The 15,291-nt window shown below is 52.4% G+C and overlaps 1 protein-coding gene across 1 annotated transcript in view; it reads left to right on the top strand.

The window, feature by feature from the left end:
- The first annotated feature begins 1,381 nt into the window (after positions 1–1,381).
- Positions 1,382–15,291, top strand: part of BGN (biglycan) — a 141,518-nt gene continuing 127,608 nt past the window's right edge. Inside the window, exon 1 of the mRNA XM_069209385.1 lies at positions 1,382–1,639. The gene's annotated coding sequence lies outside the window, so the exon portion shown is untranslated. The remainder of the gene's footprint in view (positions 1,640–15,291) is intronic.

Below are 15,291 nucleotides of genomic sequence, written 5' to 3' on the forward strand. Positions count from 1 at the left end.
GAACCCCAAGTGCTACATCCTGGGGTGCGCAGCACGTGGACGGGCCCCGCCCATTGTTATGATCCTGGGAGGCTTCCTTGCACCCTGGGCCCAGACCACCCCCGTTGGCTGTTCCTTAGATGTACACAGGGGGCCCTTTCACGAGCCCTCTGTGGTGCCCACTGGTGCCAGGGTCCGCACTCCGTGCGTGGATTGCAGGTGCCCTCCAGTCCAGGACAGATGCGGTCTTGGCCTGGGGAGACAGGGCCCCGCCTGCCTACGTGGGGGCACTTCAGATCCGGGAACTATGACGGCACGGCGGTCCCGGCCGGACTCGCATTCACCAGACGTCTGTTTCCTCCAGGCGCGAGGCTGGCACTTCAGGGAACAGGTTTTCCAGACCAGGCTGTTTTCTATCTTTCCAGGTCACACCCAGCGTGCCAGTCTCAGGCGCACTCTATGGCCTGTTGCATCACTCTCACCTGCTTGCCCCCCCCTTCCGGAGATGAGACTACAGCCCCCACCTACAGAGCCTGCGCTCTCTCCAGTTGGGGCTTGCAACTGGAGGTGCAGGGAACTTGTACCGGATGCAAGGTCGAGAAGATGGCACTCCATTGAGTCAGGTGCCACTTGTTGGCAGAGGGCAAATGGAGCTGTGGTGGGTACAATGATGAGCTGGCACTGGTGGACAGAGATGAGAGCTGGCACAAGAGGGCAGTGTAAAGAGCTGGCACTGATAGGCAGCGGGAAGAGCTGGCACTGGTGGGCAGAGGGAGAGCTGGCACAAGAGGGCACTATAAAGAGCTGACACTGGTGGGCAGAGGGAAGAGCTGGTACAAGAGGGCAGTGTTAAGATTTGGCACTGATGGGCAGCGTGGAGAGCTGGCACTGATGGGCAGCGCGAAGAGCTGGCACTGAGGGAAACTTCCTGCAATGGGCACTGTAGGAATCCGGCACTGCTGGGCACAGACAATATTTGAAGTTCTTCCCAGGGGGGCAGCATGAGAAGCTGAAATAAGGGCTAAAGGGTGAAAACTCTGGTGGGAGGAGCTGGCACTCGTGTGAGGTATTTCAGGTCCTCCTGTCCTGACCTCAGTCACTCTTGCACTTTTCACGAGCGCCAGCTGTACCCCCAGAATTCATACAAGCGGCCAGAGGCCATCCATTTCGCAAAGGGCACTACAGAAGGCGAGTCCCTGGGAGGAGACAGGCGAATGTAGGATCGGGCACACGCTGCTCCCACTGGTGCCACTCGCCGTGTTCTCACAGCGCTGCGAAGGCGCAGGCGCTACATAGAAGCAAGCGCTGGCTTCCCTGGTGATGACTGGTTGAGACCGCGCACGGAAGAGTGAAATCTCGGGATAAACAGGAGTTTTGGGGAGTTTCTTGGCAGGGCTGCTGCAGGCAGGCACTGGGAGGCCCTCCAGCCTCCCATCCTTTTTAGGGCTGGGAGGAGGGGGCGGCCCTCTCCCTCCCCCGCACAAAAGCCTCCCCCGGCCGGGCCCGGGCCACTGAGCACTTCCAGGGCTGTGCTGCCGGGCCGGCTCCAATCTGCAGGCGGACTTGGGCTGAGGGCGGACGGCGGCTCTGCGGGACGGACCCCCGAGAACTTTTTATTTTCACAATTACTGATTTTTATGGTCTGAGCCGAGCTGAAAAGGTAGGTCCCACTCCGTCAACTCTTTGTTCATTCCACTGATGCTAGCGCAGGTCCAAAGGAGGCGCTTTAACGCAAGGGGCGGTGTGTATGGGGGACACCGGCTGCAGGATAGCGCCTAGAGGCGATTTGTATATGCGCCTCCTAAAAATACGTCTTAAGCCAACAGACAACAAAGTTGTAATCTAAGTTACACAACGTAGGAGAAGAGAGTGATAAGTGCCGTGTAACAACATGTAATATATTAATAAACGTAAAGGCACGTGCGTGACGTAACACCGCGCCACTAAGTATTAGTTAAACTAAAACTTTATGGGGTATCGTAATACATGGAACCTCAAACACAGAGCACATCCAATAAAACTTAAGTTAATTAACATCGTAGAACAGCAACAAAGTGAACAGTATACACCAATTAATTTCTCTACTCAAGGCGCTATACAAGGGCACGTTCGGCGCAGCGCACGGGACTCTTGTGAAAGGTGCACACGCCGAGTTCTCTTGGGCTGACAGGTCTTGTGCACGGGTGTTCTCGTGCTCGGGCAGTGGTGCCCCGAGCTTGCACCTGGGCAGTGAACGGCTTTATCACAAGTACTGGTGCTCGCCGCACGAGTCGTTTATCTTGGACAATTGGTAAAAGCTTACACGGTCCGGTCAATCAAATCCCGGACCTGCCTGGAGAGCCTCAAGGCGCTTTCTGTCTGGGTCGGCACTTCTGTGTACCTGCTTGTCTCTCCTCATTCTGATAGTCTGCCGGATACTGCCTCTTAAGTGTAATGTTGTATAGCGCTGTGACGCCTGTGTGAACGCTACAGAACTGCAGAATGAATAAATAAAGGTTTAAGCAGCGATGAGGGAGGCTTATGGGAAGGGGATGGACAGGACATACCCCCTCCCCATCCTTAACCACTCTCTTGCCTTCGCCCTAGCACCCCACATTGTTTTGGGGGGGCACCGTCAATTTTTAATGCCCTTCTGCATGTTCTGCGCCCCCCTTCATGTGTTTCACTGTTTGGGGCTCCCCCACCCCTAAAGGCACTGTGCTTTGCGGAGAAGTAAAGGTTGGGCTGTGGAATGCTGCGGCTGGAGGGGTTGGGGGAGGGGTGGATGGGTTTAGTATGTCAGGGTGGTGGTGGTGGGGGGGGGTGGGGGGTCTGTCTGAGGCAGGACGCTGGTTGTGCCAGAGCAGACATCACCGCCGGGCTCATGGAGGGGAAGGGACTCCACAGGGGGGCTGGAGTCACACAGGGTGTCCGCATATACAGGGTCTCCACATCACTCAGAATGAATTATTATACAGATTGTCCCATCACACAGGGTGTCCGCGACATACGGGGTCTCCACATCACACAGGATGAATTATACACGGTGTCCAACCACACAGGGTGTTCGCGATATACGGGGTCTCCACATCACACAGGATGAATTATACACGGTGTCCCACCACACAGGGTGTCCGCGATGTACAGGGTTTCCACATCACTCAGGATGAATTATTATACAGAATGTTCCATCACACAGGGTGTCCGCGATATACAGGGTCTCCACATCACTCAGGAGGAATTATACACGGTGTCCCATCACACAGGGTGTGCGCGTTATACAGGGTCTCCACATCACACAGGATGAATTATACACAGTGTCCCATCACACAGGGTGTCCGGGAAATACAGGGTCTCCACATCACTCAGGATGTATTATACACGGTGTCCCATTACACAGGGTGTCCGGGAAATACAGGGTCTCCACATCACTCAGGATGAATTATTATACAGAATGTCCCATCACACAGGGTGTCCGCGTTATAAAGGGTCTCCACATCACTCGGGATGAATTATACACGGTGTCCCATCACACAGGGTGTCTGCGATATACAGGGTATCCACATCACACACGATGAATTATTATACAGAATGTCCCATCACACAGGGTGTCCGCGTTATACAGGGTCTCCACATCACTCAGGATGAATTATTATACAGATTCTGCCAACACACAGGGCGTCGCGATATACAGGGTCTCCACATCACTCAGGATGAATTATACACGGTGTCCCATCACACAAGGTGTCCGCTTTTGTGTGCATAGAGGATACGGGGTTTCCACATCACACAGGATCAAATGTACAGGAGGTCTGCATTACACAGGGTGTGCAAATCACACAGGATGAATTATGAAGGGCGCCACACACGATGTCTGCATTATACAGGGTCTCCACATCACACAGGATTAATCATACAGGATGCCCCATCACGCAGGGCGCCCATGTCCACGAATGTCCCAATACCGAGAATACTAGTGCCCGCATTTTACTGGAAACCCCCACAACCCGGGGCGCCCACATAATGCAATGTGCTCTTCCATAGGCTGGGGGCTAGGGGGGGCTGTCTCTACAGGGACGGTGTGATCTGTACAGGAGCAGACCCACTAATACTCGGGAACCGTGTGTCTTTACAGGGGAGTGGGGGGTGTTAGCTGTACAGGAGCCGACCCTGTAATACTCGGGAACCGTGTGTCTTTAAAGGGCTGTGTGATATATACAGGAGCCGACCCTGTAATACTCGGGAACCGTGTGTCTTTACAGGGCTGGTGTGATCTATACAGGAGCCGACCCTGTAATACTCGGGAGCCGTGTGTCTTTGCAGGGCCAGTGTGATCCGTACAGGAGCCGACCCTGTAATACTCGGGAACCGTGTGTCTTTACAGGGCTGTGTGATATATACAGGAGCCGACCCTGTAATACTCGGGAACCGTGTGTCTTTACAGGGCTGGTGTGATCTATAGAGGAGCAGACTGTGTAATACTCGGGAACCGTGTGTCTTTGCAGGGCCGGTGTGATCCGTACAGGAGCAGACCATGTAATACTCAGGAACCGTGTGTCTTTATAAAGGGCAGAGTGATCTATACTGAAGCAGACCTTGTAATACTCGGGAACCATGCTTCTTTACAGCGCGGTGTGATTTATACAGAAGCAAATTATGGAAAACTCAGGAACCGTGTGTCTTTACAGGGGGGTGTGATCGGTACAGGAGCAGAACCTGTAATACTCGGGGACCGTGTGTCTTTACAGGGCGGTATGATATATACAGGAGCCGACCCTGTAATACTCGGGAACCGTGTCTCTTTATAGGGCGGTATGACATATACAGGAGCCGACCCTGTAATACTCGGGAACCGTGTGTCTTTACAGGGCGGTGTGATCTATAGAGGAGCAGACTGTGTAATACTCGGGAACCGTGTTTCTTTGCAGGGCCGGTGTGATCCGTACAGGAGCCGACCCTGTAATACTCGGGAACCGTGTGTCTTTACAGGGCGGTGTGATCTATAGAGGAGCAGACTGTGTAATACTCGGGAACCGTGTGTCTTTGCAGGGCCGGTGTGATCCGTACAGGAGCCGACCCTGTAATACTCGGGAACCGTGTGTCTTTACAGGGCGGTGTGATCTATAGAGGAGCAGACTGTGTAATACTCGGGAACCGTGTGTCTTTGCAGGGCCGGTGTGATCCGTACAGGAGCAGACCATGTAATACTCAGGAACCGTGTGTCTTTATAAGGGGCAGAGTGATCTATACTGGAGCAGACCTTGTAATACTCGGGAACCATGCTTCTTTACAGCGCGGTGTGATTTATACAGAAGCAAATTATGGAAAACTCAGGAACCGTGTGTCTTTACAGGGGGGTGTGATCGGTACAGGAGCAGAACCTGTAATACTCGGGGACCGTGTGTCTTTACAGGGCGGTATGATATATACAGGAGCCGACCCTGTAATACTCGGGAACCGTGTCTCTTTACAGGGCGGTATGACATATACAGGAGCCGACCCTGCAATACTCGGGAACCGTGTGTCTTTACAGGGCGGTGTGATCTATAGAGGAGCAGACTGTGTAATACTCGGGAACCGTGTGTCTTTGCAGGGCCGGTGTGATCCGTACAGGAGCCGACCCTGTAATACTCGGGAACCGTGTGTCTTTACAGGGCGGTGTGATCTATAGAGGAGCAGACTGTGTAATACTCGGGAACCGTGTGTCTTTGCAGGGCCGGTGTGATCCGTACAGGAGCAGACCATGTAATACTCAGGAACCGTGTGTCTTTATAAGGGGCAGAGTGATCTATACTGGAGCAGACCTTGTAATACTCGGGAACCATGCTTTTTTACAGCGCGGTGTGATCTATACAGAAGCAAATTATGGAAAACTCAGGAACCGTGTGTCTTTACGGGGGGTGTGATCGGTACAGGAGCAGAACCTGTAATACTCGGGCACCGTGTGTCTTTATAAGGGGCAGAGTGATCTATACAGGAGCCGACCCTGTAATACTCGGGAATCGTGTGTTTTTACAGGGGCTGGTGTGATCTGTACAAGAGCACACTCTGTAATACTCGGGAACCGTGTGTCTTTACAGGGCGGTATGATATATACAGGAGCCGACCCTGTAATACTCGGGAACCGTGTGTCTTTACAGGGTGGTGTGATCTATAGAGGAGCAGACTGTGTAATACTCGGGAACCGTGTGTCTTTATAAGGGGCAGAGTGATCTATACAGGAGCCGACCCTGTAATACTCGGGAACCGTGTGTTTTTACAGGGGCTGGTGTGATCTGTACAAGAGCACACTCTGCAATACTCGGGAACCGTGTGTCTTTACAGGGGCTGGTGTGATCTGTACAGGAGCAAACCCTGTAATACTCGGGAACCGTGTGTCTTTACAGGGCGGTATGATATATACAGGAGCCGATCCTGTAATACTCGGGAACCGTGTGTCTTTACAGGGTGGTGTGATCTATAGAGGAGCAGACTGTGTAATACTCGGGAACCGTGTGTCTTTGTAAGGGGCAGAGTGATCTATACTGGAGCAGACCTTGTAATACTCGGGAACCATGCTTCTTTACAGCGCGGTGTGATCTACATAGGAGCAGGCATTGTAATACCCCTGCACCGTGTGTCTTTACAGGGGCTGGTGTGATCTATAGAGGAGCAGACCCTGTAATACTCGGGAAGGTATGAGGCAGTGTGGTCTGTACCAGGAATTGGACAGCGTGGTCTGTAGCAGGTTCTGGATAATGTGGTCTGTAGCAGGCATGAGATAGTGTGAAGTGTAGCAGGTATGAGATACTGTGTGGTCTGTGGCAGGTTTGAGGCACTGTGTGGTCTGTGGCAGGTATGAGACACTGTGTGGTCTGTGGCAGGTATGAGATACTGTGTGGTCTGTGGCAGGTATGAGACACTGTGTGATTTGTGGCAGGTATGAGACACTGTGTGGTCTGTGGCAGGTATGAGACACTGTGTGGTCTGTGGCAGGTATGAGACACTGTGTGGTCTGTGGCAGGTATGAGATACTGTGTGGTCTGTGGCAGGTATGAGACACTGTGTGGTCTGTGGCAGGTATGAGATACTGTGTGGTCTGTGGCAGGTATGAGACACTGTGTGATTTGTGGCAGGTATGAGACACTGTGTGGTCTGTGGCAGGTATGAGACACTGTGTGGTCTGTGGCAGGTATGAGACACTGTGTGGTCTGTGGCAGGTATGAGATACTGTGTGGTCTGTGGCAGGTATGAGACACTGTGTGGTCTGTGGCAGGTATGAGATACTGTGTGGTCTGTGGCAGGTTTGAGACACTGTGTGGTCTGTGGCAGGTATGAGACACTGTGTGGTCTGTGGGAGGCACTGGACAGCCGTGGGGTTCTGCTTCCTGGGAGGCTGCTGGACTCTGCACCCCGCTTCTCGCCCACAGTCTACAGACGGGGTGACGAGGCTGCTGGGCCTGGTGCTGATGGGCGCCCTGGCCCATGTCTGGATAACGTTTTTATGCCTCTGTTGCTAGGTTACCGTTTCATGGGCCAAGTGCTCTATATGTTTGGACCAGTGCGACATCACCTCCCCTTGCTCACCGCTGCACAGTACGGGAGCATTGCTGGTCCTGCGGGGCCCCTGCTGGTCTGTGTGACACTATTTCACCCTCGTGTTGCACCATTGCTCGTGCTGTGTGACAGCAGCAGGCCCTCGGTTGAACCACAGCTCATCCTGTGCTGGTCCTGTGCTGCACCACTGCTCATTCCGTGCTGCACCAGCTGCCCTGTACTGCACCACTGCTCAGTCCATGCTGCACCAGCTGGTCCTGTGCTGCACCACTGCTCATTCCGTGCTGCACCATCTGGTCCTGGGCTGCACCACTGCTCATTCCATGCTGCACCATCTGGTCCTGGGCTGCACCACTGCTCATTCCATGCTGCACCAGCTGGTCCTGTGCTGCACCACTGCTCATCCCGTGCTGCACCAGCTGGTCCTGGGCTGCACATCTGCTCATTCTGTACTGCACCAGCTGGTCCTGGGTTGCACCACTGTTCCCCCTGTGCTGCACCGGCTGGTCCTGGGGTGCACCACTGCTCATCTTGTGCCTCACCAGCTAGTCCTGGGTTGCACCACTGCTCATCCTGTACTGCACCATCTGGTATTGTCTTCCACCACTCCTCATCGTGTGCTGCACTAGCTGGTCCTGGGTTGCCCCACTGCTCATCCTGTGCTGCACCATCTGGTTGTTGGTTGCACCAGTGCTCTTCCTGTGCTGCACAGGCTGGTCCTGTGCTGCACCACTGCTCATTCTGTGCTGCACTGACTGGTCCTGGGTTGCACCACTGCTCATCCTCTGCTGCACCATCTGGTTGTTGGTTGCTCCATTGCTCTTCCTGTGCTGTACCAGCTGGTCCTTTGTTGCATCACGGCTCATCCTGTGCTGTACCAGCTGGTCCTTTGTTGCATCACTGCTCATCCTGTGCTGCACCAGCTGGTCCTGGGTTGCACCACGGCTCACCCTGTGCACTAGCTGGTCCTTTGTTGCATCACTGCTCATCCTGTGCTGTACCAGCTGGTCCTTTGTTGCATCACTGCTCATCCTGTGCTGCACCAGCTGGTCCTGGGTTGCACCACAGCTCATCCTGTGCACTAGCTGGTCCTTTGTTGCATCACTGCTCATCCTGTGCTGTACCAGCTGGTCATACATTGCACCACTGCTCATCCTGTGCTGTACCAGCTGGTCATACATTGCACCACTGCTCATCCTGTGCAGCACTGATTGTTCTTGTGTTACACCATTGCTCTTCCTGTGCGCCATCCTGTGATCCAGTGTCTTCCACCACCTATCGCTCAGTGCGGCAGCAGCTGGCCCTGTGCTGCACCAGTGGTCATCCTGGGAGGCACTAGAATGGGCTTCTGGTGCACCCGTCATTTAGGGCGGAGGGGCCATGCCCCTCCACCTTTTGCCCCCCATGAAGAGTGTCTGTCAGGCTGACAAAGGTCAGCCTGACAGTCACTCTTCATGTTCAGGTCAGGCAGCCAGGAGCAGACATGCGTGCCACTCCTGGCTGCCTGAGCTGAACTTTGCGGCTCAGCAAAGGTGCCTGGAGGCCCTCCCCTGGGTGACGAGGAAAGCGTCACCCATTGACTTCGACCTAGGCGCTTCAGGTTTAAGCCCTGAAGCACCCAGGGCGAAAGTCAATCAGTGACACCTCGTCATGGGGTGGGGTCAGAAGTCTCACTGACCCCATCCCACTCTGTGACAAGTTGGGACTGCTGCCTTCCCCTCCGGGGACCTCCGAGCCGAAGGTAAGTGTGTGTGTGTGTGATGTTTTAAAATGAATGTGCACCCCATTTTGTCCTGTGTAACAGCAGCTGCTCCTGTGTTTCTCCATTTTTTTACCCTGTGGAGCACAAGAGACATATTACAGTAGTGCTCCTCTTGTGTGGCACCAGCTGGCCATGTAGTGCACCATTAGTTATCCTGTGTGCAGCACAAGAGACATATTGCACTAGCGCTCACAATGTGCAGCACCAGCTGTCCATGTAGTGCACCATTACTTATCCTGTGTGAAGCACAAGACATATTTGCACTAGTGCTCGTCCAGTGAGGTTCCTCGTATGCCCGTTAATGCTCAAGTTTTGCGACATTGGTGGTTTTGTGTGCCACTAGAGCTGGCCATGTTTCACTTTTCTTCAGCCTATGTTGCAATAACGCTAATTTTGTGGTTTGTCAACGTGGATCTTCCATGCATTGCCGCCAACGTTGTGCACTTGCCACCTCTTTGCTGCAGAGTTGCTGACTTGTGCTGCATATTATAGCCTTCTGTTGCATCTTGGCTGCTCCCCACCTGCACCACTGCTGCTACTGATTTGGAGAATTGTTGCATTGTTGTTACGCTATTGTTGGCCCTTTTTTTCTGCTTTGCACCACTAAATGCAACTGCAACCCTGTGCAGCCCCACTGCTGTCCCTGTGCTGCAACCTCTCTGGTGTTATGCTGCTTTTCCTGGTGCAGTGCTGCACCAGTGCGGGCCTGTTTTGCACAATTCATAGCCTGGCATTACAACACTGCTTTCTCTTTTTGCACCATTGTTGGTCCTTTTTACACCATTGCTTTGCTTAAATTGCACTAGTGTTGCATGTGATATTTGTATGTATTATTGGTATGCCACTAACATAGGCCACAGGGGAGCGAAGGGCTGTGTAGGGTCAAAGGTAAGGAGTGCTTGCAGCTGTGCTTGAAGAGGGAGTGGTGATCAGGTGTATCACAAGGGCTGCACCTGTGTTGCACTATTCCTAGCTCTGTGTTTCTTCACTGGTGTCTGTGATTTGCATGATTCATGGCCTTGTGCTCCATCATTGGTGGTCCTCTGTTGCACCACTGCTGTGTCGGTATCTTATACAGCCCCCTACCCTGGGAGGCGCCGTTGCACTATGCTTGTGTCACACCATTGCGACCTGTGTACTGCACTCTTGTTGGGCCTTTCTTGCACAGTTCTCTCTTTGTTGCATCATTGCTGTCTATGAGCTACATCTTGGTTGTCCCAGAGCCACATAAAAGTTGGCCATTGTTTTCACTGTTTATTAACCCGTGCACATCCATTCTCTATTCCGTGTTTCACCATAATTGCGTTACATCATTTCTAGCGCCGCCTTATACAATTCCTAACCCAGTGTTGCAGCATTGATGTCTGTGTGTTACACCATTGCTGCTCCTGTGTTTTTACACAATTCCCTATCCTGTGTGATATCATTGCTTGCTCTTATTGCACTATGTTTGGCTGTCACGATTGCTCCCTATGTACTACACTGTTGTTGTTGTGCAGTTATTGTCTCTTTGTTGTTTATGAAATATATCATTGTTGTCTCAGAGTCACAATAACTAACCTTTTTGCACTAGTATTTTAACCTTGTTCACATTCATTCCTTATCCTGTGTTGCAACATAACTGTGTTTCATCATTGCTGGCCTCACCTTGCACCACTGCTGATCCTGTGTTGCACCATTGATGCTTCTGTTTTGCACCATTGCTGATTCTGTGTGGCACCATTGCTGACCCTGTGTTGCATCATTGATGCTTATTTTGCCCAGTTGCTGACCCAGTGTGGCACCTTTGCTGAGCCTGTTTTGCACAGTTGTTGACCTTTTGTTACACCATCAATGCCTCTGTTTTGCAGCATTGCTGACCCAGTGTTGTACCGCTGATGCTTTTGTGTTACACAATTGCTGACCCCGTGTTGCACCATTGCTGACCCTGTGTTGCACCTTTGATGCTTTTGTGTTGCACCATTGCTGACCCTGTATTGCACCACTGATGCATCTGTGTTGCACCATTGCTGATCCTGTGTTGAACCATTGCTGCTTTTGTGTTGCACTATTGCTGGCCCTGATTTGCACCATTGATGCTTTCGTGGTGCACAGTTGTTGGCCGTGTGTTGCACCATTGATGCTTCTATGTTGCACAGTTGCTGACCCTGTGTAGCACCATTGATGCTTCTGTTTTGCACCATTGCTGACCCAGTGTTGCACCACTGATGCTTTTGCGATGCACCATTGCTGACCCTATGTTGCACCATTGATGCTTTTGTGTTGCCCCATTGCTGATCCTGTATTGCACCACTGATGTTTCTGTGCTGCACCTTTGCTGACCCTTTGTTGCACCGTTGATGCTTCTGTGTTGCCCTATTGCTGGACCTGTGTTGCAACACTGATGCTTCTGACCCTGTGTTGCACAACTGATGGTGCACAGTTGCTGGCCCTGTGTTGCACCACTGATGCTTCTGTGTTGCACCGTTGTTGACCCTTCGTTGCACCGCTGATGCTTCTGTGTTGCTCCATTGCTGGCCCTGTGTTGCACCATTGATATTTCTGGGTTGCACAGCTTCTGACCTAGTGTTGCACCATTGATATTTCTGGGTTGAACAGCTTCTGACCCAGTGTTGCACCATTGATACTTCTCTGTTGCACCATTTCTGACCCTGTGTTGCACCACTGATGCTTCCATGTTGTACCATTGGTGGCCCTGTGTTGCACCATTAATGCTTCTGTGGTGTACCATTGCTGACCCTATGTTGCACCACTGATGCTTCTGTGTTGCGCAGTTGCAGACCCTGTGTTGTGTCACTGATGCCTCTGTGTTGCACCATTTCTGATCCTATGTTGCACCACTGATGCTTCATTGGTGCACAGTTGCTGGCCCTGTGTTGCACCACTGATGCCTGTGTTGCACCATTGCTGACCCTATGTGGTACCACTGATGCTTCTGTGGTGCACAGTTGCGGGCCTTGTTTTGCACCACTGATGCTTCTGTGGTGCACAGTTGGTGGCCCTGAGTTGCACCACTGATGCTTCTGTGGCACACAGATGCTGACCCTGTGTTGCATCACTGATGCCTCTGTGTTCCACGGTTGCTGACTCTGTGTTGCACCACTGACGCTTCATTGGTGCACAGCTGCTGGCCCTGTGTTGCACCACTGGTGCCTCTGTGTTGCACCATTGCTGACCCTATGTTGCACCACTGATGCTTCTGTGATGCACAGTTGATTGCCATGAGTTGCAGCACTGATGCTTCTGTGGTGCACAGATGCTGACCCTGTGTTGCACCACTGATGCCTCTGTGTTGCACCATTGCTGACCCTGTGTTGCACCATTGCTGACCCTGTGTTGCTCCGCTGATGCCTCTGTGTTGCACCATTGCTGACCCTGTGTTGCACCATTGCTGACCCTGTGTTGCTCCGCTGATGCCTCTGTGTTGCACCATTGCTGACCCTGTGTTGCACCACTGATGCCTCTGTGTTGTACCATTGCTGACCCTGTGTTGCCCCACTGATGCTTCTTTTGCTGGCCCTACACTGCATCAGTACTGTTTCTCAGTTGCCTGACTGTTTTCAATGCCTCACATAATCCATTCTTACCTTGGGCTCAGAGGACCCCTGAGTGTCTGCAGTACCTCCTTGGGAAGTGAGGGATATCCTGCCCACTGTTTTACAAATTCCATAGGATATAATGGAGCTTGTAATATGGCGGACGGGATATCTGTCACTTTTGTGATGGTGTAGGCCATCCGCCGAGGTCGTAATCAGGCCCTAAGTTGGTATCTTTTGCTTGGCAGGAGCAGCACAAGTACCCCAACCTGTGCTTGGTGACCCAGTCAGGAACTGGCAGGCACAGACACAACGCGTGCACGTGCCGCCAAAAAGGAAAGTCTAGCATACCGCTTAACGTTTTAGAAATAAAACTACATTTTGGACGCTCTAAACTCCACACTAAAATTAAAATTTCGATTTTTGCATATGTTTATGAATTAGGTTAATTATGTCACCATTTGTCTATTTTTGTGATGTACAGTTGTTTCTGGATTTGTGTGTATTGTGTTGAGGTTCAGATCGTAGATATTGCCAAGGCAGAGCCCTTTGGGCCCAGTAGTAATTCTGTGGGCTCTTTGGAAGTCAAAGGGTTAAGAGCCACTGCCTTACGCCACTGCTTGTATACTGTTGCACAGTTGGTAAATCCGTGTTGAACCTTTGTTTGCTCCGTGTTGCACAATGTTGGTGTAGTGTGGACCTGCTCTTGGTTCTTTTGTTGACTGTTGGTGCACACTTGTTGCAATATTGGTGGCTCCGTATTGTAAATGGATTTTCCCTTTCTCCACCACTGCGGGTCCGGTGTGCCACACTGCTGCAGCAGTATTTCACCACTGCTGGTCCTGTGTTTCACCACTGCTGGTCCTGTGTTTCACCGCTGCTTGTCCTGTGTTTCACCGCTGCTGGTCCTGTGTTTCACCGCTGCTGGTCCTGTGTTTCGCCGCTGCTTGTCCTGTGTTTCACCGCTGCTGGTCCTGTGTTTCACCACTGCTGGTCCTGTGTTTCACCACCGCTGGTCCAGTGTGCCACGCTGCTGGTTCTGCATTTCACCACTGCCTATGCTGTGTTCCATCAATGTTGGGCTTGTGTTTCACCACTGCTGGTCCTGTGTTTCACCACCGCTGGCCCACTGTGCAACGCTGCTGGTTCTGTGTTTCACCACTGCCCATGCTGTGTTCCATCAGTGTTTGTCTTGTGTTTCACCACTGCTGGTCCTGTGTTTCACCACTGCTGGCCCACTGTGCGACGCTGCTGGTTCTGTGTTTCACGAACTGCCCATGCTGTGTTCCATCAGTGTTGTCTTGTGTTTTACCACTTCTGGTCCAGTGTGCCACGCTGCTGGTTCTGTGTTTCACCACTGCCTATGCTGTGTTCCATCAGTGTTTGTCTTGTGTTTCACCACTGCTTGTCCTGTGTTTCACCACTGCTGGTCCGGTGTTTCACCACCGCTGGCCCACTGTGCAACGCTGCTGGTTCTGTGTTTCACCACTGCCCATGCTGTGTTCCATCAGTGTTTGTCTTGTGTTTCACCACTGCTGGTCCTGTGTTTCACCACTGCTGGCCCACTGTGCGACGCTGCTGGTTCTGTGTTCCACCACTGCCCATGCTGTGTTCCATCAGTGTTGTCTTGTGTTTCATCACGCTCGTCCTGTGTTTCACCACTGATGGTCCTGCGTTTTACCACTGCTGGTCCAGTGTGCCACGCTGCTGGTCCTGCGTTTCACCACTGCGTATGCTGTGTTCCATCAATGTTGGGCTTGTGTTTCACCACTGCTGGTCCTGTGTTTCACCACCGCTGGCCCACTGTGCGACGCTGCTGGTTCTGTGTTTCACCACTGCCCATGCTGTGTTCCATCAGTGTTGTCTTGTGTTTCATCACTGCTGGTCCTGTGTTTCACCACTGCTGGTCCAGTGTGCCACGCTGCTGGTTCTGCGTTTCACCACTGCCTATGCTGTGTTCCATCAATGTTGGGCTTGTGTTTCACCACTGCTGGTCCTGTGTTTCACCACCCCTGGCCCACTGTGCGACGCTGCTGGTTCTGTGTTTCACCACTGCCCATGCTGTGTTCCATCAGTGTTGTCTTGTGTTTCATCACTGCTGGTCCTGTGTTTCACCACTGCTGGCCCACTGTGCGTCGCTGCTGGTTCTGCGTTTCACCACTGCCTATGCTGTGTTCCATCAATGTTGGACTTGTGTTTCACCACTGCCGGTCCTGTGTTTCACCACCCCTGGCCCACTGTGCGACGCTGCTGGTTCTGTGTTTCACCACGGCCCATGCTGTGTTCCATCAATGTTGGACTTGTGTTTCACCACTGCCGGTCCTGTGTTCCATCAGTGTTTGTTCTGTGTTCTACCCCTGCTGCATTCCTACTGACACTCCGTGTCAAGTCTCACTGCAGGGTTTGAGAGGTTGTGGGAAGGGAGAGGGGAAGTCCCTGCCATAGTCTGTTCGCTGATGCCTGAGCTCAGAAGCAGCGGACTCTACCCCGCCGGCCTCC

This window comes from Pleurodeles waltl, chromosome 10 (genome assembly GCF_031143425.1).
Source record: "Pleurodeles waltl isolate 20211129_DDA chromosome 10, aPleWal1.hap1.20221129, whole genome shotgun sequence".
NCBI lineage: Eukaryota > Metazoa > Chordata > Amphibia > Caudata > Salamandridae > Pleurodeles > Pleurodeles waltl.